Genomic DNA, 20,646 nt, shown 5'->3' with positions numbered 1-20,646 from the left:
GTTGTCTGGCTTAACAGTGTCATCCTTGTAAACAACTACTTTAAACTGTGTTTAGTTTCAACGCTATTTAGTGTTTACACTGTCCAGTGCTTACGCTGTATAATGTATACGCTGTATGTATTATTATTTTATGTAAGAAAACCTTCAGAGATCATATATCATTGTAGTTTGCGCATACAGTTCAGATGTGTGGCATATTATCACCAAGGCCACAGACAGTTTGCATTTTATAAAATATATCATGGAAAATATACGATATAAATTTTAAATTAAATAAATGAGATATACTAAAGCTGCGCCAAATAACATTTTTAATTAACAAAGAGCCACGATTATCGAGCCACTACATTCCATAGGGATCTCTATTGGCAGCTATATAGCTTTGGCTGCACTTAAACAAATTGTGATGTTATCTACCGCGCCTTTTTCATTGCAGGTATTAAAAGGCCGTGATGATCCCTAAATCAATTAACAGGTACGGGTAAATCACAAATTGACAGCAAATGAGTTTGGAAATACATTCCGGAGGGACAAATTCTATTATAAATGTATTAGAATTTCTACGCATGAGTCAACAACAAAGCATCACAATTCCGTTTCAATAGGCGTCGCGTTTTGCAATCCGATATTTCTATCATAAAAATACAAACATATGTTGAACTTTGCCTGATAAACTGTCCTAACATTTAGCGCAAAACTGTACAAACTTATTGTAATGATACAATGAAAACTACAGAGACAGGCCCAGGCCCCAATTTATCGAAACTTCTTAAGCTTAACAGGCTTAAGTTGCTTATTTCAATTAGCCAAAATACATACTGAAAATGGATTTTGATAAATGAAACAATATTTATTCTGATAATCATACAGATTATTCCTACATAATTTCTAAAAATTCTTGAAAAAGTTAATATAACACATTTTATAGAATAACAAAAATAGTGAGATTAGCTTAATCGTGTTATAAGGGACTTAAGAGAATTTGGGGCCAGTTGACAAATCAAATACAAACCCTGTAAGGAGGCAGGAGGTAGGTGCCCGAACGACAATGAACACAGGACACAAACATTTTAACACCACATACATAAATAAAACCACCACAAACAGACCATGTACATATTCGTAAAAGATACACTCTTACTCCCAAATAAGACTTTTTTACAATTGTTTAAATATACCAAAAAGTATGAATAAATATCAAAAACAATGGTTCTTATGAAGGATATCGAGTTTTATTTGAAAGATAGATGCAGAAAACACGGTATTTCTACCTTTTGAGACGATTGTAGATCACAGTAAATCTTTTAACACTCACCAATCATTTAAAAAAATGCGTTTTCAGCTTTTAAATACACGGCTACATTTTTGTTATCCGGTATTGATGTTTTCCATAAATGCACATTTAGTAAGTAGTTAAAGGTTTATCACTCAAAAAATTTATGTTTGTTATACATGTGTATGTATTGATTTTGAATAAGAGTGTCAATTTAAAATAGTTTAACCGATGAATGATTGGATAACCGCCTTGGAACGCACAGTGAAACACGACTACTGTGCTTGTCCCTGCAGTTTTTATCGGAATATTATTACAAAGCGTTTTTTTCGATTAATTTGTTAGGGCTAACGATGTTTTGTTTCCATGTTACATCGCAGAGCATACAATTCAAGCGCGAAACCACATCGCAAATGTTAGCTATCGTGGGTGACTGTTAGCCTCACCAGAACGCATCGCTACTTTCATGGCATTAACTAATGATTATCCCGCAAAACCTTTCATTTGTGCGATAAGGAAAAAAGTGCCGCTTTGTTGAGAAGATAATCGTTTTATAACAGCATGCACAGTAGGATGAAAACGAGAGACAATAGTTTTGAAATGCAGGTATAGGTTGATTCTTCAAAACGCATTGTTGCATCGACAAAAGCATTAAGTTCTAATGGGAACTGAGTCACAACTCCAGAACTCAAAATAGCCAACACTCAGTCAATGGAAGCGAGATACTTCGGACTTCTCCAGTGCAAATACCTCCCTTAACAAGCAAGAACATTTATGCCCCCCCCCCCCCTCTCCTTCCCCTATTCGAAAAAAGCTGGGTTTCAATTAATCAACATATTTTATTTTATCTCATAACGTATTACCTTGATTGAATATTTAATATAAAACAATGGATATTTCTGCGGTTTAACTGTCATTTTCTAAAGAAATATTTATCGTCAATTTTTATGTTCAATGTTGGTTGTGAGTTTGTTGTCTTGTGCGTGTGTGTAAGTTTATCCACATCTATTGTAGCTTTTTATCCGTGTTTCAAAAGAATACACACTTACTCTGCTTACTGGCCTTATCCCTAAAGATTCAGATGAAGTATTAAATCATTTTTAAGCGCCCGTTCCATTTTCACATCACCTCAAACTAGGAACATTATTTTTCAGCAAAGGCCATTCCTCAAAAGAATACACACTTACTCTGCTTACTGGCCTTATCCCTAAAGATTCAGATGAAGTATTAAATCATTTTTAAGCGCCCGTTCCATTTTCACATCACCTCAAACTAGGAACATTATTTTTCAGCAAAGGCCATTCCTCAATAAAACCTATCCCTGTCAGAAGGTGTGTCAAAATGTCACAGTGAAATATCATGATTAATCGCTTTATGCTAAGGGAAAACAAAAACATCAGCAATATGGTTCAGAAAAAAACGATGTTTAAAATTTAAAGACTTGATACGCCATGAAACTTCAGAATTAAAGTCCACGGAGACTGTGAACCATGCAATCCCACGATAAGTTCATTACGCAATATTCCTTCACTTAGAGGACGTGAACGTCGGAATACTCGCAGAAAATAAGATCTTGTAAGTGTTATACAATACGAACAATGTATTGTTTCGTGTTAAAAAGTATAGTTTTTTACTTAGAGATGTTAATTAATCTTCATTTACAAAGGCTAGAAAGGCTTGCACAACATCATTCTGCTTTCATATCCAGAGCATATTGGGTAGGTATCGAGTACACGAGTTAATTCTCTTTCATTGGTAATACAATATATTTCCTTAAGTAACTTCAGTGTAGATTTGTCTTCAGGATATGTTGATACAGTGTGGAATGTTAATGACAAACAGCTCCCTTTAGGACAACCAATGTGTGGAAACTAGCTTGATTATTTCGCCTATGAATATATCAGCGGCGAGTGGTGTCGTTCATGGCTTAAACGGCGATGACATCATACAGGAGAATCAATGGTATGGTGCCCAACAGTAAACACGCTTTGATTTTGCCTTGCACACCCATCGCTATAGTCTTCTTGGAGTCTCCGTCGCAGTCGACTCTGGGCATCAATTTCTAGCAAAGTTATCTTCATGGTATATCAAACTTTCTGGTAAAATCGTCTTTATCTTCATAGTATATACTATTTCACAGTTGATTGGGCTGCTTTTGTAAAGGCTAATCCCAATGGTCAATGAATCGTGACGTCATGTCCAGGAGCGGTCAGATGTTGGATCAGCTCGCTTCAGTGTTCCAGGCCGGAATAATTACCTATTGGTTGGGTGTGCCAGCTTATTTATACTCGCACTCGGGTAAGACCCATTCGACGAGTGCTCCGATAAGATTGCGGGTCATTCATTTTTTTCGAAGCACAGTGCACAGACAGAATGTAACCCTTGCTCGGGCTACCCTGGTTCTTTAATTTGCACAACTGTTTAGCACTGTTACCCGGGACCTCATTTCCCCACATCCCTCACAGAAGACGATTAGTATTAATTTAGTGGTACAGCGGGGGATCGAACCGCCGGATTAAAGCTGCACTCTCAAAGATTTACTGTTTTGATTACTTTTTTATTTTGTGTCTTGAAATGAGCCACTTTTTGCGTAAATATCTGAAAGCCAGTGATATAAGACTGCTGAAAAAAGATCAGATCGCAGTTTTCATAGTTTCGTTTGGAAATCAATGTTTAATGGCTAAAAGCATTACTAACGGTTTAAGAAAAATGCATTAAACATCAAACTTTTGAATTAAATATGAACATCTGCGATCTGATTATTTGTCAGCAGTCTTATATCAGTGGTTTCCATGCATTTTTCGAATAAATTGGCTCGTTACTGGACAAAAAATAAAAAAGAGTTGTCAAAACGTTAAATCTTTGAGAGTGAAGCTTTAAATAAACCTAAGTTGACTCATGGACGGTTTGTTTCGTGAATGCGTTCAGTGTCTTTTGTGTCAGTATAAAATAACTTTTCAAATGATACCAAAATTACATGGGGTCACATGGGGTCACCAGACATCTAAATTTAACAGTATTATCAATATATCATTGAAATGCAAAGCCGATTTGTATTTTGCATACCTTGCAGGGACTATATGAAACAATTACAAGAAAAAAATGTCCAAAACTTACAGAAAATTGACATCGTTACGTACAACGCGTTGAAACTTACTCACTGATGTATCACATCGCTTACGACACATGTATCTTTCGCATTTTTTTTGCGTTATTTTTTTTAAAAAATCGAAGTTTACATGGTTTATTTACCGCGAAAATCCCAGTTAATTTCAAAACAGCGTCAGTATGTGTTTCTGTACGTTTCATGTGACTTTCACATGCTACATATAAACACTATAAACTGGGAAACCGTTAACTAAAGCATAATTTTCAAACGGCTAGGCATATTATATAAATAATGTAAACGTTTGTATTATCGGCCCCATAATATCTTGTATTGACAATTCTAGCCTTGTTTTGTGTAAAAAATGTATTTGCCGATTTTGGACCAACTGGTGTCTGGCCCCTTTAATATTGAATAACCATTGAATCAACCTTGCATGATACTTTATAAACACGTGGTTGGCGCGAGAATTTCAATATGGCGTACTTCATAGCAGTACTTCTTAAATGTATATTGTTCATCTCAGAACTAGGCGAGCGTGATCCAATTGTGTGTTTGCATTAAAGCCATTTATGGTTAAAGAGCATGTTAACAAGATCATCATTAGTGTTGTTTAGGTTCGCCCGCTGTATTTTCATTCTAATTCTTTCTGAATGAGTGTTGAACTCGTGTGAACTTTATGTTTCGGAAGTAGCTTAAATGGATTTTGTCATGAAAACAGATTTTTTTCTCTGTCTCTGATTATACCAACAATACCATACCAATGAAAGTCTTTCTTTTCATAAATACCTTTCCATTGATTTGAACATTGTCATTTTTGTAAATATTCTGTTTTTCCTCAGAAATCTTATGTTGGTCGTTGATTTTTTTTCACGCGTTTTGCCTTATATTTCGCAAAGTTAACTGGAATATTATTATATAAGGGTTTTTTATGCTCGTGACTATCGTTATAGGTTTTATCAAATCAATCATTTTTACAAAAAAAGTACCTTTGGAAAAAAAAGAATTTTATCTGGATTTGAAACAAAACACTTATTAGAATATAACGGACAGGTATTCCACACTTAATACATACAGTTATCAGTTATACTACAATCACTCATACATTTCATTGCTTCTTGATAATTTGGAAATATCCTCCAATAAATATATTCTTGTTTAGTGGTCAACATTATATTTTGTCCAATGAGAAGGCAATATTTCTCCAGTTTTCCAATGCATTTATTTCAGTACATCAGCAGTCACCCGCTTTTGATTTTAATCATGTGAAGCGGTAGATAGTGGCTGGTTCAGTAAGTGGGTAGTTTACTTATTATTATATAAACAACTAAAATGTTTAAGTACCTTTTTACACAACATTAACGGTTATGAGACTGCATCGCATTAAACCATTTATTTTTGTAAAAACTAATTATCAATCTTCAACAATTACTGAAAATGTAACAGATATGCTGATAATCCACCCATATATGTTATAACACAGACGAAAATGCAGTGGAGACTATAGTGACAAGCCTTGTAGCCAGTCAATCCAAAGCCATAACGTAAAAGCCAAAAAGCCAAATAAAAATATCAGCACCTAAGGCTAAAATCTCTGAAAGACTAAAACAATGTTATCAGACTCCGCCACAAACACATCTTTGTTAATATAATTCGCGAGAGTGAGCGTCGTTTGAAGATAAACGAGAATTAGAACATTTCAAAACACCCTTTTCAACACACGAAACATGATAAAATAGGTTTGGTGTACAAATCAGATGCGAGGATAAGGATACAATCAAAGCGCTGAAAGAGCTGAAAGGTTGTAGGCGCGACAAGTGTGAATTTACTTTTTATACAATTATGTTCACAGGAAAATATCCATTCCAAAACATATTTTATAATCCGATCTGATTACACTATCAGATTTTTTTAAAGCAGTTGATAAGCAAGGGTATATTTATTGCAGTTTTTAAAATGGGATTAGCAAGGGTATTTTGCTCGTATCTGTAAAACGATGTATTGATATGTGTCTTAGTTGTATTATAAATTTGGTAGTCTCTTAAAACTCTTACTAGAGCGGCAATGCACTTGTATGTATTGTTTGTTGAATGTCCTTTTATTCATGAATTTATAATGTATTGATGAGACTGAAACAAAATAATATAAAAATATACTTGAAGTATTCCAAAACTTTAACCGATAAGTGGCCGTTATTACCGAGTAATAGGTGATGTAATTTAATGAATATTTAATACAATTAGCTAGTGCCATAACAGTAACGGATAAACCGCTATGTACTAGGATATATGAAAATTGCTTTCATCTCGCAAGTGTAGAGTTAATTAAATGAAACCGATATTGGCTCGGAATGTTTCGACTATTTGTAGTTTATGAGTTAAAGGCTTTTAGTCAACACCTTTCCGTTTTCTGCGTTATTATCTATTATGTTCTTTTTCTATCGGTTCCTCACCAAGATGCATTTAAAATTCTTCATCATGCTTTCATATTAACATTAACGTTGCAATCCTATGAACGTATATAAATAAGCGGTATTTTAATTCGCATTATTTTAAACCGCATAACACCATACGTCATATTTTGTTCACCTCGGCGCAATTATCATCTTTACATGTCATGTTAAATAGTAGATCTGACTATACTTGATTTTAAATTGCGGTACTAATGTCAGAAGGCTAGCCTAAATATGTGGAATCTATAATCATAAGTTGTTCACACAAACACACGAAGGATGCATCAGGAAAAATGGTAGAATGGATAGTATAAAGTACAGTCGTATGGAGAAAATATATGCAACAAATAGCTGAATAGCCAAATAGCCGCTAAATCCCCATGTCACATAAATATTGAAAACACGCATGCTCATTGATACCAAATCATATAGTCTGATTTTCTCAAATCAACATTCTTTTGAAACAACCTTTTACCGCTTTCTAGCATGCGCTAGTTCACCAAACATGGCATTGTCCCTTTTAATATATCACTAACTGTTCAAACACAAAGATGGATGTTAGAAACCTTAATTGCAGACAAGTGTGTTCTTTGTATTTTGAAAGCTGTGTCCTTTGTGTTTTCAGTTGTAGTTCGTTTCAGTTTGCCTTGACTATATAGCAATTTGTAGATTGAACAGAATTTAGTAAATTAAAGCTTAAAGATACAATTTTACATAGCGTTCTTAACGCTCTTTGGCAAAATTCGGAATCACACTGTTCAGCAATTAAAAACAAAATAGCACAGTTTGTGTCTCTCGTGTAATTAGTTTATTTCATTTGGCTAGATTAACACCCTGCGACGCTAACAACAATTAAAGCTATTTAATAATTCATGCTTTCCAATCATGGGAAATGAACATTTTTTCCCTAAAATAATTTATATTAGAGTGCTAATTGAGATCATTTGACCTTTCTGAAACAGGATTGGCGTTAGATTACCGGTTCTTAAAGTTTATTGTGATGCACTATGAACGCATTGTATTCGTAAAACAATGACGAATGGATAAATTCAGACCATAAAAACAAACGAGACTAATGATATTAGGATGTAGGGCAACCCTCACCTTACCTCACCCAACCAATAAATGTACATAGATTGAACATTCACGCAGGCTTTAAATTGTTTCTGTTATTTGTGCGAATAACAATTTGTTTGCAGTAAATAACCATGGAAAATGGTGAGAAAAGTTGGAGATCAGATAAGTTTTTTCCGCGATTCAAAAAACGGTTCGGGAATTTGTCAATGGCATTTAATCGTTACCCCTACAGCGGAGCGTGGGTAACTTAACGATGCCCTCGTCGGACCATTCAGGGCGTGATGCTTGTAACTGCTTGATGGCAAAATTCACTGCTCGATTGGTCATAATTATAACGGCAAAGAACCGATCAAATAGTTTTATTATCTTGGAGCTTTTTTACACCCAAATCTTGTTCCTTGTGTGAAACAAAGAACACCATATAGGCAAACGATTTAATGGCGGATTAAGTCGGTACAACAGAATAGGAGATTATGGACTGTTTTGTTTATGGGCGTCTAAAGGAAGTTGAAAGTAGTGATGGCATTAGCTGGTATCGGAGTTTTAAAAAGGAGCCGGGTCACATTTTTTAGATCATTATCTCTATAACTTTCAAGTTTATCGCCTTAGGTTATTGACCACCATTTATTTCCTAATCGCACTTTCTCAGAGGTTCCATTGTTATGTCTTGGTCTGTAATGCTACTAGTTATGTTATAATATCATATATACATAATTTATTGTTGTTACACAATAGCGACCGTCTTTATAATTCAGACGATAATGCGAAAATGAATGAATTGCAAAACATCGTATATTAACGTATTTCCCTAAAGAGTCTGTGTGATTAATATCAAGGGTTATACTAGCATTATATTCATTCGAGATGTTATTATCATTCGCGTCATGAATCAAACATTACATATTTATATGATATCTTCGCATGTCTTATCAGATATCTTGTTTTCTTTGGCAAGACGAAAAAATATTTGATCAATTCTGTACTAATAGCCTTGACCTTTAACTTGGCTTCTGTAGTAACGAGTTGACTACTGCCCTTTTTCGCTTTTTTTTATATCGGTGGTCACGATTCATAGATTTAACAAAATCAACTTTAATCTTTACTCAGTTTATTGTCGCAACATCATGTACTGATTTAAAGATGAATATTAATAGTTATGTCAAGAGTGTGATTTCGTTTATCGGAGCTGGTGTCCCTTTGACGGATGGTGCATCAGTGGAAACAATCTGTTACAGTTTAAAATTCATACTTAGAATCGACATTTTACTTTAGAATATGGCATAGGAGTTGAAGAAGAAATGAAACATGTGGTCAATTATAAAGTGGTAGGCCCCTTGTGTATGTACGCTGGTCAATATTTGAACTGTGTAATATGATTTAAAATGAATCTTCTTTGCCATCTCAATCACAGCTCGTCAATGGAGAGTTGACTAACATAGATGGAGCTTCATTCATAGCGTTCATGACCATTTGTAGACGGACATGGTATTCAAAGATGGCTTTTCAGGCATTACGGACGGCCAGTGTTATTGACGGCAAAACCCGTTTGATTGTTAATCAAATTGCGACCGTGAAGGAGATGGTAGAGACAGATGGGCGATAATTGGTTTGAGATATAGGTAGTTGTGGGTCAGACATGAGTTTATACACTTTTCTGATTTAGGATGGGTACTCCAATATTACCCTTCCAGCAATATCTTTTATGCGATCATATACATACCTGTAGGACTACAGATTCACAAGTTATTCTCGAAAAATTGCTCACTGACTGGTATAGAGGTATTTCTCGCTTCGACATATTGGAGCCCCGCAATATATGCCCTCAGATAAAATTTCGTTTTGTAAACAATCAGTTTTAAACGTATGAAATAACAATGTTAAATGCCAAGTTGTAATCAACAATAAAAAGCGACCTACATGTGATTTGCAAGTACATTTCGGTTTATTGTTAGTTTTCTAAAGCGTAAGTTCTTGAATCGTTTATTTCCGATTGGTATCTAGCATATCGAGGATTCGCATTTCTTCCACTTTAGATTAGTAGATCCAAAACTTTAACCATGCTAGAAATTCTTATCTTGCCCACAGGCAAAGATAAAACGCCCGTATGGAACTCCTTTTTAATGGTCATCACATTGTAATTACCTCCCTTGTTGATGACTGCCGTCTGTAGCATCATAGAAACCTTGTCTTGTTGCAATATTAAGAATGCTTATTAATTATTTCTCGCTTCAAATGTCACCATAAAAAAGTTTTCACGCACCTTTCAAGAAATAATTCTTCACTCTCCACAGAACTATTTAAAGGCCGATTTCAGTTTTAACATAATCTGAATCAATGCACGCATATCCATGACAACCACGAATTATCACATATCCATACGCATTTATTTTCACTACGCACAAAAGAGTTCCAGCAAAATAAAATACATTTTTACTTAATTTTGTTTAACTGAGGTGGGAGAAAAAGCATCTATCATAGCCGCTCGTGTAAGATAGGTTCATCCTGACCCTCGCACAGGGTGTTTTGCGGAAACTCGGTAAACCCCGTTTCCGCAAAACACCCTACGCTCGGGTCTTATACTCTCGGCCATGGAAGATACTTATAATCATCCTGCGTTCAGGTGGTGTTTTGCGTGATGCTAGAATTGAACTAGATTCCTGACACATGGTTGTTCCATTTTAATGTCAAGCAAAACAGTCTAAAACGACATTTTAATGATTGTAAATTTAATTTTGTAAATTGATATTTTTTCATGATAAAAAATAAGGAAATTATCAATTTGTTATGGGTTTAGATTACATTAATAGAGAACTAAATTATTATAAATGTAGAAATACGGTTTAAGCATTAGCATTGGTTAATTATCAAACAATTTCGAACTCTTTTAAGGTAAGCTATCCATCACAAGGATAAAAAGATGTGTTTAGTGCATTTTAAATATTAACATCTAGGTTATTTCTAAGTTTAATTTATATTGATTAATTATTAGATATTATTATTTTATATTTGCTTGGATTACATTTTTAATGACCATAGCAACGCTAACATTATGATTGATATAACAAAGAGGGAGTTTTACTATGATTTTATAGCAATTATTAATGTGTTTCTTATATAAAATAATGTCTATATAAAGAGAGGTCTCGGTGAAAACTTTAAAAATATTCAAACTAATCATTTTGTAACTTTAAAATGAAACTTAACCAGTGAAATTATTTTGTGATAATGATAGTTGAATGACCCTAAGTTTGAAGCCAATATGTTATTACATGTCTGTTGTAACGATATGTTACCGTGACAAAATAAAAAGTGAATGTGTGTTAATCGTAGATTTTCGAGCGAGCCAGACGAAAAGAATATGTAGCAGTTATTAGTGAATAGCTCGACTTTTGAACGATTTTCCTTTTCAATAACTATTTAGAGTTTAATATTACATAAACAAACAGCTCGTTATAACAGAAACTATATAATATATCGCAATTTTACATCATTATTTCCACGCTGTCTTTATTTAAAGGATCAGAGCCGATTCTCTTTAAATCAGACATATTAGTCTAGACTTTTACTTTTATCTGTTATAACAGATGCTCATGACGAATTTGATACTTATTCTTATATCTTTAAAACAGGTATTATAATGTGAAAATAAGATATCGGTATATGTTCTTTTCATTGTCTGGTGCAAAAAATATGTTAAAAATGTTGACGACTCTCTTATAGAATGCTATAAGTAAACGTCATCCATAGCTTAATTTCGCCCACAGGGGAGATGTAATAATAAAAGCTTTCAGCTATCTCTTCAATCTTTACGATGATACTTGCAAACTGTGGATGTTTCGATGTATGTTCATGATATTTCTAAGATTTGAAATAATCTCACCCCAGTGAACATCCGTTCTTTGAATGTGACCCAACAGTTTTTTAAGAGAAACACTGATATGGTTCTAAACTGAGTGTGATGTCTTTTGCATGTGGCCGTATTAAATAAGCAACTTAGATTGCACTTAAAATTAAGATAAGGAACTAAGTATTTTGATTTGCCTGTATATTTAGCTGACCAATAAGCTGAAATTACTGAGGCATGTCTAAGGTCAATGATTAGATCAATATTGAATACTGGCCTTGTTTATATTTGCTTCGATCACTTTGTAATGAACAAATAATACGTTGAAAGCTACAGGTACACGCGACTCAAGCAGACTCTCGTCGAGAGACACGCACTGTTCCATATAGTCATGACTGAAAGGCATGTTCACGTAGAGTTCATATATTTGTTTTGCACTATGTTATAATATTCAAGTATTGACTGATAACCTAAACGAAGTAGAGTTGAATATCACTTTTTGTACTCAATAAAACGGGATATACACAGATTTTATCAATCTGTAAGAGTATTTTTTTCCTTAACTCTCCTTTCACATAATGTGTTTATGAAGCACGACCAACAATGTTTAACTTAGACTTAACTGGCGTTAAGTCACGTATTTTATCAAAGCGTTCAAGGAAAATAACGGCACTTCTTGACACGAAGGCAGGTTTGTTTACAAAATATCACTGTTTGCAGGTGTATATCACTTTCTATTGTCTGTCACGTGACAGCCTCTTGTCCAATGGAAATCATTATTCAATACTTTATTGCCCTTATATATAAACAATTTGTTATCGCACTTGTATTTCCTTTCTTATTATCGCTTGAAAATAGAATGTATTTTGTTACAAGAATTAAACAATCTAAAACGTGTCTTACATCTGTTAAATATTTGAAAACAAAACAAAAATTCGTGTCTTAATACAGATTTTTAGAAAGTAGAATCTATGATTTATGTGAGAGCAGAGGACATGCATGTTGTATGTTGATTTCAGTGTAGGACTGTATTAATTTCACGGGTGTTTCAAAAAACAACCGCATAATTATCGTTTGTCTATGATCGTGAAATTAGTTAGCAACTTACACTGAAATCAATAACTGTTCTGTGTCTTTTATGCTTACCGTTGGAGATATAACTGTATTTTAATTTGCTGCTTTTATTATTGGTTTTAAGAAAAAGATTGCACACCCCTTTGCAAAGATCTCATATTTTCACTGTTGTTATTCCACTGATAAATCGCCATATTTTAACGAAAAACTGACGCCAGCTTTAAACTGTTTGAAATATGGATGAGGCATTTATACTGACGAAGAACACAAGGTTTATTGTCAACGTGACTGAATGGAAATTTCTGAAAGTCTACTGAAAAGCTGATATTTTTTATATCTTCATGGAAACATTTTCTCATCTGGTGCTTAAATGACATTGTTTTGCCGCAAGAAATTTATTTTTAAATTAATAGGACGGATCAGAACATCCGTAAATTATGAAAATTAAATTATTGTTTTTTGTCTCATACGATACTTTTGAATTATACACATTACTTTTTTATTTTCAAGACAAATTTAATGTGTTCAGTGTAGACATGTATCTAATGCATTTAAATGCTATATTTAGATAACACCTTTGTTTAAAAGCTGCACTCTCACAGATATACAGTTTTTACAACTATTTTTTGTCTTGGAAAGAGCAAATTTGTGCGTAAATATCTGCAAATCAATGTTAAAAGATTGCTGAAAAAAGATCAGATCGCAGATTTTCATATTTCCGTTCGAAAAGTAATGTTTTATGGTTTAAACCGTAACTAACGGTTTAAGAAAAATGCATAAAACATCATTTTTTGAACTTAAATATAAAAATCTGTGATCTAATGTTTTGTCACCAGTCTTATATAACTGGTGTCCATGCATTTTCGCAAAAAATGGCTTGTTCCAAGACAAAAATAAAAAAAGTTGTCACAACGTTCAATCTGTGAAAGTGCACCTTTAAAGAATCCAGAGTGCTTACAACCAATGAATTCGTGAATATAATTATCATAAGGAATCTGTTGTCGACATTGTACATTATTGGTAGTAAAAAATTGGCAATAGTTCGACATCAAATTGAAACTGAAACTGTCCTATTTAATTAAAACGCATATTTTGTACAAAATCACATTCAATGGCGTGATACAATAGTATAAAACATGTACAATAATAGACATTAAATATTGATTGAAACAAAAACGAAAAAGAGATATGAATGCCCATAAACAAAAACATACAAAAACCAGATAATATAAAAGCATATAGAGAAACGACAACAAAAAAACAATAAAAACAGGACATATATCAGTTATGTATGTTTTAAACAATGTAAAAAAGAATCTCATACAGTGTATTGACTGTAAATCGACCACTATGTTTAAAACAGTGCATAGATGTCTCTTAAAAGAGCGTGTTCAGGCTTTTCTTAAAAGTGTCAAAAGAGGTAGACTGTATTATCATGAAATGCAGTTTCATCCAGAGCTTAGGGCCAATTGTACTAAAACTTCTGTCATTAACAGATTTTCTTTTGTTAAAAGGTATCTCAAACTGTAAATTTGCTGAGTCTAAACACCTTAAAGGGACAAGACACCAGGGCCAGTGATTACGAACAATCTCAAGTCCAAGTCTAGACTCAGAAAAGCATTTTTATAAAGGATCAAAAAATCATATTTATTTCATTTCTTTTACAAAAATGTATGTTAATAAAGGTAAAACATTCAAATATTAATATATTTCAGTATATTTTACCATCAATACTCTTATAAAAGGAAAGTTACAATGAAATGAAGTTTTGTCATGATGAGTCTTGAGTCTGAACTCAGACTTGAGACTCTTCGTAATCACTGCCCCAGATGATACAAATGCAATAGACATGCATCTTTCGCAGTTCATGCGCATTTTCAAATCGAAATATGCTATGGTTGACCACGTTAACCCCTGTAAGTTTAAAAATACCGTCTGTATATTTATCTGTACTTATAAACATAAATAATTTAAACAAAGAAATCATAATGTGCTCTTTTAAACGTGGAAACACAGATAAGACAGCAACATGAGTGTTGTGTTTAGTATTTGAATCATATAAAGTGATTATTATCGGCCTCCCACTAACTCGAATTGCAAATTATATGCTTGTAGTACTGCATTTGCCGATATTTAGATCATTTAGTGTCTAGCCCCTTTAACCCTGTTCTCTTTTGGATGCGTTCAGACAATCGTTCCGTGCGGAAGGCAGGTGCATTATTGACAGAACACTGGTACATGAAACGCAGCAATTTGAAGTTACTTTTTTATGTTGTAAGTATAGGTCGTTGATTCTTGTTCGGTCGCTATATAAGTTTATTGGTTGACTGCTTGCATCGTCATATTTTAAATAGCAAGGCATACACTGTTTGGCTACTTGTCAACATTGACAACACATCATGAATATTGACTGCCTTAAGGGTGACAGAGCATCTTGTGAACATGAGGTAAATACTGTCGACCGAGGCTACTACTGACGCAAGGTGAATATCGGCTGTAATATAGTTTTACAAAAAATATATGCACACGCATTAACGTGCATTTGTGTTTTAAATGGCATTGCAAAGAAATCTAAATAAAATATCCAAAAAAATGAATTTAACTATTTTGTATCACGTGATTTCAAACGACCACAATGCAACAGAACGATACAGACTGCGATGAGTGTATTAGTCTGTGTGTTAAATTATGTGTGCATATTGTGTTTCATGTTGTTTTTTTCTATTAGTTTAACCATATGAGAGAGTAAAACTCTATTTTATATGAACGTTGTGCAAACATTTATTCTTAAAATAAGAAGACAAAAATGAAAATCTTAGAAAATGGTACGTTTTCACGCGGATTTTTTTTCCCGTTGGACATGATGGTTATTTCGATTTTTTTTCGATAATAGTTGTTTTTGTGTTCTTGATTTTATTCTTGTTGGAAACTCTTCGTGACGTACTACAATGTAGAAAAGCAAACACGTAATAAGCATTTTAATAAGATGCTTTTATCATTTTGCAAAATGTTCCTTTGATTTGTAAGATGGCCAATTTCGTTTGAGAAAATTACTGAAATTAGAAAGGAATATGAGATGAAAACATAAAGAAAATATTGTGTTTGTGTTTTTTGGTAGTTTGTGTTTTTTGCATCAAATTGTTCTTTACGGTATCGTCTTAAAAGTGCAAAAGTGCAGTGCATGAGAACAATTTACATGAAACATTTTCCAGCAATTATTTTTTTTTAAATCTAAAAATAGCATTCAATGTTTTGTCATTAAAGTAGTTCACAAAAAGGGCGCTTTTTTATATTATCATAAATTTCTGCTTTGGCAAACTGTGTGAAGCGACGAACGTTTAGGGCCAAATAGAATCCTTTGATGGATAAAGGTTAGTACGTATTCGGGAAATGGCAAGCCAAATCAAGGAAACAATTATTCAAATATGGCCTAGTTTAAGGACGCATGTATGGAAGCCTATCATAATCATAATCAACCACGGTACTTTCTTCCGCCACACATAATACAGGGGAAGGCAGAGGAAACAACTCTTATTCCAATAAAGTCTCATGTTACAGTCAAATATTGCTCAATATATTTTCAATGACAGTAGCCTCTGTGGCTGTGTGGTCTTGACTACTGCCAAATATTATTGTACTGAGAAGGTGGACCCGGTTTTACACCGGCAATCGCCAGAATATTGTCCAACCTTAAAGCAATTGGTACTCTACGGAACCAATGAAACTGACTCATTAATTATTCATGATTACGAGATTTTCCTATCCCAATTGCCCCCGGTAGACAACGAAGCATAGCGTAGTGTGTGTATCGTGGGTATCCGACGATTAACCACAATAAGATATATACAAGACACAAGTCATCAAGCACATATTTGATGTGAGCGAACAGGTATTCTTAAATAACAAATATTCGATATGAACAGTGTGAATTTTCTAGAACATTGCGTTCTTAAGTTATATAAGAAAAAAAAACAAGCGCTCGCAGTTTTATCTGAGCTTGTACACTGAACAAACCGTTTAAATGCAGCCACCAGCATGCTTGTCATCGGCTTCTGTTATGATAAATCGGGTTTCTCCGCAAGAAAATATAATGTATCAAGCTCATTATATATTTAAATTGAATTTCATTGTTAGCAGACTGTTCACAAAAATTGGTTTGACACAGGACTGTTTGTATATCACTTCCAAGTTTTTGAATATGTTAGGCTTATGGGAAGTCATTCTCTCCTGGGTTTAACAATAGTGTATTTCATTTCAATCTTGATGGAAATATAGTGCAGCGTGAGAACTACAGGTTACCAAAAATGCGAGTTAAATGGTCGGATTAACAACATAAGAAAATTGCCAAAAAAACGAAATAAAAATACAGTGTATATTTAAACACCGTTATTCCGAACACGGTTTATCCGAATTTATCATTGTAGTTCATCATTGATTGCAAGCACTTTTCAGGTGATGAAACACACACTGCACTAAATGTTAAAGAATAGCTGAGTAAATGTGTTTATTGCCATATTGGTTTACAATCAAAACTTGCTATGTCGAAGTGGTTTGAACCTCTTTAAAATCTTCGAGATAACGAAAATTCGATTAAACCGAAATACATAATAGTTACACATTAGACATTACCGGAACATCGAAATACCGAAGTTCGACATAGCGAGTTTTGAATGTACTTTCATATAATATTGACAATCGAACTTTCACTTCATCCTTGTCGGTAAATATTGTATCAATAAATCAGATTTTTATCCTATTTACAAATACTGAGCGTCGTTAAAAACGCAACACGTATGTAATTAATTTTGAACAACAAAAAAGAATTAGCCCAGTAAAGTATTTTTATTCTTCTTTTATATTTTGACATTAATGAGTCTCTAAACAACTTAAAGTTCATCAAACTTATTTATTTAATTCGTCTCTGAGAAGAAAATGAACGAAATTGAAATGCCATTCAAGATAAATAATAAAAAAAATGAGAAATCCTTTCCCATTAAAATTTCATTAGTGTCGTTATTAATGAAAAAAAACACGAATGCTACAATATTAAGGTATCTTTGGTACATTCAAATCTGATATTTGTATTTACATACAGAACTTATAAGGATCAGATAAACATAAAAACATACAATAGACTAGACATTATATAATATACGAGCTTATACGCGGTTTGTCACTTCATACCAGATAAAGCTAATCTCTTACTTAATTTCATAGTGCATTGGTACAGATCGGTCAAAGTTTCTATAAATATTTTCATTTTATCACTAAATATTAAAGGGAATAGACACCAGATGATACCATTGCAAGATTTGTTTTTGTCAAAAACTGACATAAAATTGTTTTCGCTAAGTACAACGCTTTGACTCTTACTTACTAATTTCGAAATGTACCACTTTAATCCCAGTTTACTTAAGAATAGTGTTGGTATATATATCTTAACTAATCACGTGACTTTCACATACTAAATAGTAAATATACACACTATAAACTGTGAAGCCATTACGAGCTAATTTCAAATGGGTTAACTCAGCTGAGACAGCGACAAGATATAATTTTAATCATTTAAAATGATCTATAAGACGACCTGGTAACGACAATTCTAAGCTTGTCTGGTGGAAATAATGCATTAGCCGAGTTTGGGACCATCTGGTGTCTAGTCCCTTTAAAGGTTGTTAGCTTGACGAAGTATGTATTGCCAGCGTCGAGACATTGAAGGTCGACGGCTTCAGATTTGTCCTCCTATTCTTCGTGAGGTAATCCCCAAGATTCCCGCTAAGATATATAGTTTTATCTAGATTGACAATAGGGCGACAAAGATAAATATAATGGACAGTTACTGAAAACAAAACATTTTCTGATTGCTTTTATTCAGTAGGTATGATTGTCACTTTCTGTTGGAAATAGGTCATCTTAAAAATTATTATTCAACCATGTGGTTGGTCCGTGGTTTAGTGGTAACACAGTTGGCTGTCAATACAGGTGTCGTATGTGCGATTCCCCACCGCACCACTTAGAAAATATCATTCGGATATAATAAAAATAATATATAATAATAATAATAAAAGCATTAATTAAATGTAGTGTCTAAGAGTTCTATTCATTGCTCTCAGTTTAAATTGATTGCCAGTGAAGTGTATTATTGCAAACATAATTACGATTCCCAAGAGTTAAGTCATAAATTTTAACTACTAAATAAGATTACTACGCGATCTATTTGCAGCGGACTTAAACGTACCACTTTTTAAGTATGTAAATAATCGGTATATACATCCGAGGTTGTTTTTGAAAAACTGGCCGAGGAGCTCCGAATGAGAAAATATGAATGGTCTTCCTGGAGAGACATTAAACGGGGGTCCCGTGTGACAGTACTTTACACTAAAACTTTCCACGTTAAAGAACCAGAGTAGTTCTAATCAGGGTAGTATTATTATTATTATTATTTTGTGCACTTTGCTTCAAAAGCCTATAATGACGAACAATCTTATCGGAGCACTCTCCGAATGGACATTTAGCCAGTACGAGTACAGATCAGACTACACACACTCTATTTAAAGGGGCTGTACTCCGTATGATGAAATAGCGAAATAAAAAGAAAATTGTCGAAAACTGACATAAACTTGGTATCGATGCACTAAAACTTACTAACTGAAGTACCACATAGTTTAAAATTAATTTATTTTTCGCAGTTTTTTGGTATGTTTGCATTCAATAAATAACTAGGTTTGTCTACCTACTAAGTAGAATTCATTCCTTATGCGTGATTGGCTAGTCGAAGTTATCAAGTGATATTACCAAGTAAGGTATATTGCTGAAATATTCCACCCGTTTGGAGTAAGCCTTCGTAGCACAGTGGATACAACACTGGGCTGCAATTTTGCCGACCCAGGTCTCCGATTCGATTTTTTTTTTATATTTTGGTATTTTTTTTACAATTATGATATCAAAGAGTAGAACATTTGATTAAATAATTGTCCTGAGATTCGTAACAGAAAAGAAATGGTGCCACTCTGGTGAACAGTCCCTTTAACCTTATTTCACCAGGGAGAGACATGACGTTGACGGTACGATAAATATCAAAACAGTCATTTATACTTCTGCTATTTTTCACCAGAATCATATCCTTGCTTCAGGGCAATAAGAAACCTAAATGGCAATAATAGGTCTACGTAACGTACTAAAACGGAGATAGCTAGAGATGATTTAAAGTGATTTATGACGATAGGCCTCTAAGGTGCTTGGTTTGTTCAAAGAGACGTCTATATAAACGTGATTTGAATCTCGTAAATATTTTTTTCTAGTCATAGAATAGTGCTACGCCTTATGACCTTGGGGTGAAATAAATTCGATACGTTGTGGGTGAAGAACTTATCATATAGTTCTGTGTTTGAAACCAAATCCAAAACAAAGACAGCATTCATACATTCAGGGAGAATCATCTTTCGAAAAATAAAATACATTTCTTCAGCAAAAGAGTCAGTCTGTTGCGTTAAAAGTTATGACCAAAATATAGCGCTTTTCGCAATGATCTTATCGTGTTGTACCGGATCGTATCATACCGTATCGTATCGTACCGTATCGTAGCGTGTCGTAACGAATTGGATCGAATCGTATTGTTACGTGTCGTAAGCTCTCGCACGATTTTTCGTTTATTTTATAAGACGAATTTAATGATAAATCGAATCATAGAAGAAAATCACGCCCTTTTGTTAAAAAAATGTGAGAGCGAGGGACGAATACGTCCTTTATGTATTAAAATGGTCATCATTTCTTTTTATCATCCTTGACATACGTTGTACATCTCTGATAAACAAACAAGC

General features: G+C 33.7%; 1 protein-coding gene across 2 annotated transcripts in view; it reads right to left on the bottom strand.

Moving 5' to 3' along the window:
* The window catches only part of LOC128203446 (uncharacterized), a 34,650-nt gene that overhangs the window by 9,666 nt on the left and 4,338 nt on the right, over positions 1 to 20,646 (bottom strand). The window lies entirely within an intron of this gene.

The sequence above is a fragment of the Mya arenaria genome, chromosome 9, assembly GCF_026914265.1.
Source record: "Mya arenaria isolate MELC-2E11 chromosome 9, ASM2691426v1".
Lineage (NCBI taxonomy): Eukaryota > Metazoa > Mollusca > Bivalvia > Myida > Myidae > Mya > Mya arenaria.
The sequence above is the reverse complement of the archived record's forward strand: the minus strand, read 5'-3'. Positions and strand labels throughout refer to the sequence as shown.